This window comes from Aquarana catesbeiana, linkage group LG02 (genome assembly GCF_042186555.1).
Source record: "Aquarana catesbeiana isolate 2022-GZ linkage group LG02, ASM4218655v1, whole genome shotgun sequence".
Classification (NCBI taxonomy): Eukaryota; Metazoa; Chordata; class Amphibia; order Anura; family Ranidae; genus Aquarana; species Aquarana catesbeiana.
Genome location: NC_133325.1, coordinates 772407096 through 772415435, shown reverse-complemented (window position 1 = coordinate 772415435; position 8340 = coordinate 772407096). Strand labels below are relative to the sequence as shown.

The following is an 8340-nucleotide window of genomic DNA, read 5'->3' as shown; positions in this document are numbered from 1 at the left end:
TGGTCAATAAAAGTTATACATATATATAAGAAAATTACATATATATATATATGTATATATATAAAAATCAATAGTCACTGAAATTGAAGGTCTGATAAAAAGCACCAGCGGCAGCTCACTTGAGAGTAGAAGCAGGCAACTCTGAAACAACAATGTAAAAAACAGCAAGAAGCGCCAATCTAAGTGCAGTATCATGTAACTTTAATAAAATGATGATGAACGGACAAACAGCCAAATGGCTACTCACAAAAATAAAATGGTTTAAGGCAAGGATAGGTGATGGGTCCAGGGACGTCCTCCTCAGATGTGGGCAGAGTGCTTGATGCAGGTTCTCCTGGAAGCGCGTGTCCACGTGGAGATGTACAAATGGTCACCGGGGTCACCGCTGGGCGCTTGGCTGCAAACAATGGAGGTGTCCGCAAAGAACAGCCAGCGTCTGGGCGGACATGGAGGGCCAGAGCCGTCGCGGTGGACGGAAACCGGAAGACGTGCGTGGAACGCAAAGCACTAGTCCAGAATCCAACGAGAGCGGAAGTGACGTATGGACGTGTCGGATGACGCGTTTCAATGCTTCCGCATTTTCTTCAGATCCGATAGGCCAATACAGCAAGTGTCCTTTTATGGGAGCTAGGAAATCGGTAACTAGGCAACAGCTAAAAACAAAAAACGATGTACTGAATACAGCAATGAGATGAGAAGATTGAGTCAAAAAACACCAGAAAAAATATGGAAGTAAGATATAAAAAGGTAGAAAAAAAGTGAAAAAAAGAAGAAAAGTGAAAAAAAGAAACAAAAAGAAAAAAAGAAGAAAAGAAGAAAAAAATAATAAAACAAAAATAAAAAAATAAATAAAAATAAAAATAAAAATAAAAACAAAAATAAACGAAAATAGTAATAAAAAATAATAAAAGAAATTAAAGAAAACCAGAAAAATATATAAAAAATTATGCAAAGTATATCAAAATTATATGAAAAATATATATGTCAAAAATATAAAAAAAATATATATAACATTATATAAAATAAAGTATATATAAGGAAAATTATATATAAAAAGAAAAAAAGTGCATGCATATAAAAACACCTAAAAGGGACATCTATATACAAATAGAAGAATATAGTGACCCTAAAAAATAGGGAATTTATAAAAACCTGAAAACCTGTCAGTGAACTAAAGTGTGTATATAAGTATACACCCCCATGTATACACACACACACACATAATGGAAATATAATTGTTGATAAATTCGAAACAGAGTAGGAGAAAAAAATACCCAAAAATGGCTGAAACCGAATATGGCTATAGGTTGGGAGGGTATAGCCTGAAGTGAGAGGGAAAAATTATATATATAAGTTACAGTAAGGGAGGGAATAACATGAAATGAAATGGTGATGATAACAAGAGGAGAAATAAGGACTAACGTAAGTCCTAAAACTAGGTCATACGGAACTAGATGACTGTATTGATCTCTATGTCTTCGTTGAGACCATTGGGTGCCAAACTGTTTAAAGTAAAGATCCAGAAAGTTTCTTGCCTGCAGAGGCGCTGGAATCTTTCTGCAGGGGTGAATTGGTCTGGTATAGATTCGATAACCCACACATTTAGATCTGCAGTATTTTGTTGATGGTGAGTAGTAAAATGACGAGCAGTACTGTATAGGGGATTGTTGGCCTGTACTGCTCTTCTGTGTTCCCCAAACCTGGCCCGTAGGGTCCTGATGGTTCTGCCTACATACAACAGCCCACATGGACAGGAAATACAATATATGACATAAGTGGTGGAACAATTGAAAAATGATTTTAGGATGTATTGGTTCCCATTGGTATAGAAAGATTTCTGACCATGTGTGACATGGGAGCAAGTAAGACATAATGCTTTCTTGCATCGGTACATGCCTAACAATGGAATAAGAGTAAGTTGTTTAGATGTAGATGATGTTTTATGAACTGGGATTTTGCTGGGAGCAATCTTAGTCTTGACATTGGGGGCCCTCCGATAAGCAAACTGAGGGACAATGGTTAAGGAAGGTGCTAGGTGAGGATCTTGAGCTAGAATCGACCAATGTTTTTTAATGATCCGTTCCATTCTTTTGTGACTGGAGTGGAACTGGGTGATGAATCTAGTGGTAGGTTCTGTTTTCTTAGCCTTGGGATTAGGTAAAGTGTCAGTCAGATAAAAGGAGGCTGCTTCGTTGATGGTACTAAGGGGATAACCTTTATCTGTGAACTTTTTGGAAAGAGTAGTACATTGAGAACTGTAATCTTCTAGTCTGGTACAATTCCTCCTGAGCCGATGGAACTGGCTCTTGGGTATGTTATTGACCCACCTAGGATGATGACAACTGGAAAAATGTAAGAAAGAATTTCCAGCAGTGGGTTTAGTAAAATTTTTTGTTACAATCTGATCATTTATGTGGAACAATTCCAAATCTAGAAAGCATATTGATTCTGGATCCATGGTCGATGTGAATGATAAGCCAAAGGAATTATTATTGCAATGGGCAATAAATTCTAGCACAGAACTAGGGGGGCCGTCCCAGATGATAATAATATCATCTATGTAACGGCCATAGAAGACCAGGTGTGCAGAAAAGGGATTATTTTCCCAAACACACCTGGTCTCCCATAGTCCCATGGTCAGGTTAGCATAGCTGGGCGCAAAATTTGCGCCCATAGCTGTCCCCTGTTTTTGTAGATAGAATTGACCATCAAAAGTAAAATAATTATGTTCTAAACAGAACTTGGTGGCAGAGATAATAAACTCAATCTGGGATGGATTAAGCAAGGGGTTGGAGTGAAGGTAGTAGGAAATGGCTTGAAGGCCTATTTCGTGAGGTATGGAGGTATAAAGTGAACAAACGTCCAAAGAAACCCAAAGGTACGAAGACTCCCATCTGTAGGGATGTAGAAGATCGATCAAGTGGGTACCATCTTTAATGTAAGAAGGAAGGGACTGGGCCAATGGCTGTAAGAACTGGTCAATATAAAGTGAGTAGCTGGTGGTAATGCTGTTCATGGATGCTACTATGGGACGACCTGGTGGCTTATTGGGATCTTTGTGTATCTTCGGTAGATGGTACAGATAAGGGACCTGGAAGAATGGTTTAAGAAAAAATGATGCTTCTAGTTTGGTCAAAATTCCCTGTCCAAGTGCTGATGTGACTAGAGTCTTAGATTCCTCAATGAATTTGGCTAATGGGTCTGTTTTCAATTTCTCATAGGTTTGAGTATCCGATAGAAGACGATACGTCTCCTGGAGATAATCGGATCTATTCTGTAATACGATCCCACCCCCTTTATCAGCAGATTTTATAATGATATCCAAATTGGTGCTGAGTGATTTTAATGCTGTTAGTTCTTGGGGATTGAGATTACGAGTGAAGTATGAGTTTTTGGAAGATTCAGAAGCACAAAGACCCAAAAGGTCCTTATAGACAACTTCATAGAAAGTTGTCAAAAAAGGGCCTTTTGATTGAGTGGGGTTAAATACGGATTTTGGTCTGAAAGAAGTGTGTTGTATAGGCACAGTGGGTTGAGAATATTGGGACCATGCTACCAGGTCGTCATCCTCATTGATGTTCCATAGTTCACATAAATCAAGAATGGCTTGTTGGTCCACTGAACTATCCAATGAGAATGACGGATCCTCGGGCACAGGAGTAACTGTAGTGGAGATTTTTTTGTCCTTGATATTGAAATATCTTCTAAGTGTGAGGTCACGAATAAATTTATTTAAATCCTTGAATAAGGTGAATGGGGTAGGAGGAGTGGTGGGGCAAAATTAAGACCTCGAGATAACAGTGAAGTTTCATATTCATTGAGATTATAAGAGGATAAATTAAAAATTTTTATAGTTTCCGCACTTTGAGTGGGCGGGATGATTCTGGAATTACGATGTCCCCCTCGTCTGCCTCTTCTACGTTTTTTCTTTTGGATTGGAATGGAATTAGGCTGGAAGAGGGGGTCTGAACTAAAAAAGAAGAGGTCAACTTTTCAGGGGAAGAGTGTTCGCTCACCCTGATATCTTTAGTGGGATTTGACTTAGTAGTGGATAATGGGCAAACAAGATTAGTGGCAGATGGATTGACATCAGTGGAAACAACAGAAGGTGAATCAGAGGGAAGATGGGGATGGAATTCAGGGTCATGGAGGGAAACCTGATTGGTATGATCGACTACAGATAAGGCAGAGGGTGAATGATCAACCATAACCGGATGGGGGGAAGCCAAAGGAGGAGATATAGGTAATGGATTAGAAGGAATAGGGTCAGGTAGAGAAGGTGAACTGGAAGTATGTACAGAAATGAGAGGGGGAATAGGACGTGGTAGGGATAGGAGAGGGGGGGGCTGAATGTGTTTAGATTTCCAGTTGAAAACTCTATTGTAGGAATAGTCATCCAGATCTCTTCTAAGTTTTCCTAGTTTGTTCTCAATTAATGAATTCTCACTTTTTTTGGTATTGATCTTAAAAGTTTTAAGCCACGCAGTAGGTAACTGTGGGTGAAGGGACAAAAGATCTATAACAAGTTTCTCTGCTTTTCTCTGCTTTTCCCCAAGAACTCACAGCATTAAAATCACTCAGCACCAATTTGGATATCATTATAAAATCTGCTGATAAAGGGGGTGGGATCGTATTACAGAATAGATCCGATTATCTCCAGGAGACGTATCGTCTTCTATCGGATACTCAAACCTATGAGGAATTGAAAACAGACCCATTAGCCAAATTCATTGAGGAATCTAAGACTCTAGTCACATCAGCACTTGGACAGGGAATTTTGACCAAACTAGAAGCATCATTTTTTCTTAAACCATTCTTCCAGGTCCCTTATCTGTACCATCTACCGAAGATACACAAAGATCCCAATAAGCCACCAGGTCGTCCCATAGTAGCATCCATGAACAGCATTACCACCAGCTACTCACTTTATATTGACCAGTTCTTACAGCCATTGGCCCAGTCCCTTCCTTCTTGCATTAAAGATGGTACCCACTTGATCGATCTTCTACATCCCTACAGATGGGAGTCTTCGTACCTTTGGGTTTCTTTGGACGTTTGTTCACTTTATACCTCCATACCTCACGAAATAGGCCTTCAAGCCATTTCCTACTACCTTCACTCCAACCCCTTGCTTAATCCATCCCAGATTGAGTTTATTATCTCTGCCACCAAGTTCTGTTTAGAACATAATTATTTTACTTTTGATGGTCAATTCTATCTACAAAAACAGGGGACAGCTATGGGCGCAAATTTTGCGCCCAGCTATGCTAACCTGACCATGGGACTATGGGAGACCAGGTGTGTTTGGGAAAATAATCCCTTTTCTGCACACCTGGTCTTCTATGGCCGTTACATAGATGATATTATTATCATCTGGGACGGCCCCCCTAGTTCTGTGCTAGAATTTATTGCCCATTGCAATAATAATTCCTTTGGCTTATCATTCACATCGACCATGGATCCAGAATCAATATGCTTTCTAGATTTGGAATTGTTCCACATAAATGATCAGATTGTAACAAAAAATTTTACTAAACCCACTGCTGGAAATTCTTTCTTACATTTTTCCAGTTGTCATCATCCTAGGTGGGTCAATAACATACCCAAGAGCCAGTTCCATCGGCTCAAGAGGAATTGTACCAGACTAGAAGATTACAGTTCTCAATGTACTACTCTTTCCAAAAAGTTCACAGATAAAGGTTATCCCCTTAGTACCATCAACGAAGCAGCCTCCTTTTATCTGACTGACACTTTACCTAATCCCAAGGCTAAGAAAACAGAACCTACCACTAGATTCATCACCCAGTTCCACTCCAGTCACAAAAGAATGGAACGGATCATTAAAAAACATTGGTCGATTCTAGCTCAAGATCCTCACCTAGCACCTTCCTTAACCATTGTCCCTCAGTTTGCTTATCGGAGGGCCCCCAATGTCAAGACTAAGATTGCTCCCAGCAAAATCCCAGTTCATAAAACCTCATCTACATCTAAACAACTTACTCTTATTCCATTGTTAGGCATGTACCGATGCAAGAAAGCATTATGTCTTACTTGCTCCCATGTCACACATGGTCAGAAATCTTTCTATACCAATGGGAACCAATACATCCTAAAATCATTTTTCAATTGTTCCACCACTTATGTCATATATTGTATTTCCTGTCCATGTGGGCTGTTGTATGTAGGCAGAACCATCAGGACCCTACGGGCCAGGTTTGGGGAACACAGAAGAGCAGTACAGGCCAACAATCCCCTATACAGTACTGCTCGTCATTTTACTACTCACCATCAACAAAATACTGCAGATCTAAATGTGTGGGTTATCGAATCTATACCAGACCAATTCACCCCTGCAGAAAGATTCCAGCGCCTCTGCAGGCAAGAAACTTTCTGGATCTTTACTTTAAACAGTTTGGCACCCAATGGTCTCAACGAAGACATAGAGATCAATACAGTCATCTAGTTCCGTATGACCTAGTTTTAGGACTTACGTTAGTCCTTATTTCTCCTCTTGTTATCATCACCATTTCATTTCATGTTATTCCCTCCCTTACTGTAACTTATATATATAATTTTTCCCTCTCACTTCAGGCTATACCCTCCCAACCTATAGCCATATTCGGTTTCAGCCATTTTTGGGTATTTTTTTCTCCTACTCTGTTTCGAATTTATCAACAATTATATTTCCATTATGTGTGTGTGTGTGTATACATGGGGGTGTATACTTATATACACACTTTAGTTCACTGACAGGTTTTCAGGTTTTTATAAATTCCCTATTTTTTAGGGTCACTATATTCTTCTATTTGTATATAGATGTCCCTTTTAGGTGTTTTTATATGCATGCACTTTTTTTCTTTTTATATATAATTTTCCTTATATATACTTTATTTTATATAATGTTATATATATTTTTTTTATATTTTTGACATATATATTTTTCATATAATTTTGATATACTTTGCATAATTTTTTATATATTTTTCTGGTTTTCTTTAATTTCTTTTATTATTTTTTATTACTATTTTCGTTTATTTTTGTTTTTATTTTTATTTTTATTTTTATTTTTATTTATTTTTTTATTTTTGTTTTATTATTTTTTTCTTCTTTTCTTCTTTTTTTCTTTTTGTTTCTTTTTTTCACTTTTCTTCTTTTTTTCACTTTTTTTCTACCTTTTTATATCTTACTTCCATATTTTTTCTGGTGTTTTTTGACTCAATCTTCTCATCTCATTGCTGTATTCAGTACATCGTTTTTTGTTTTTAGCTGTTGCCTAGTTACCGATTTCCTAGCTCCCATAAAAGGACACTTGCTGTATTGGCCTATCGGATCTGAAGAAAATGCGGAAGCATTGAAACGCGTCATCCGACACGTCCATACGTCACTTCCGCTCTCGTTGGTTTCTGGACTAGTGCTTTGCGTTCCACGCACGTCTTCCGGTTTCCGTCCACCGCGACGGCTCTGGCCCTCCATGTCCACCCAGACGCTGGCTGTTCTTTGCGGACACCTCCATTGTTTGCAGCCAAGCGCCCAGCGGTGACCCCGGTGACCATTTGTACATCTCCACGTGGACACGCGCTTCCAGGAGAACCTGCATCAAGCACTCTGCCCACATCTGAGGAGGACGTCCCTGGACCCATCACCTATCCTTGCCTTAAACCATTTTATTTTTGTGAGTAGCCATTTGGCTGTTTGTCCGTTCATCATCATTTTATTAAAGTTACATGATACTGCACTTAGATTGGCGCTTCTTGCTGTTTTTTACAGTTTTAAGTACACAATGGGGTTTATTTACTAAAGCTGGAAAGTGCAAAATCAGGCTCACTTCTGCATAGAAACCAATGAGCTTCTAACCCCAGCTTGTTCATTTAAGCTTTGGTAATAAAACCTGGAAACTCATTGGTTTCTATGCAGAAGTGAGCCTGATTTTGCACTTTCCTGCTTTAGTAAATAAACCCCATTGTGTACCTAGAACTGGGGTATGCCTGTATGTTAATCACCCAAACAAAATGCGCACAATGTGATAAAATGTGCGCAATTTATTAATGAAAGATTGTGCTGAGATGAGTCAATAAGTGATACAACAGTAAGATCTTAAATACTGTAGGATCTGAACGTGCAGGGCACCACTTTAGGGCAGAGTGCTTGCTAATTTAGAGTCTTGATTGGCAATTTGTTTCCAATGGCAAATATTGGTACCTTTGTGATGGATTGATCCAAATAGGGGACAGTATTGTTAATCATGCAGGTGTTCACTCCAAATGGCAAGACACATCAATAATAATGTATGTGTCTGTCAGCAAATTTATCAGAGGAGACAATTACATGGAAATATCCAAG

The 8340-nt window shown here is 38.8% G+C and overlaps 1 pseudogene; it reads left to right on the top strand.

The window, feature by feature from the left end:
- The first annotated feature begins 446 nt into the window (after positions 1–446).
- LOC141127735 (cell surface glycoprotein CD200 receptor 1-A-like) overlaps positions 447–8340 on the top strand; it is an 88989-nt pseudogene continuing 81095 nt past the window's right edge.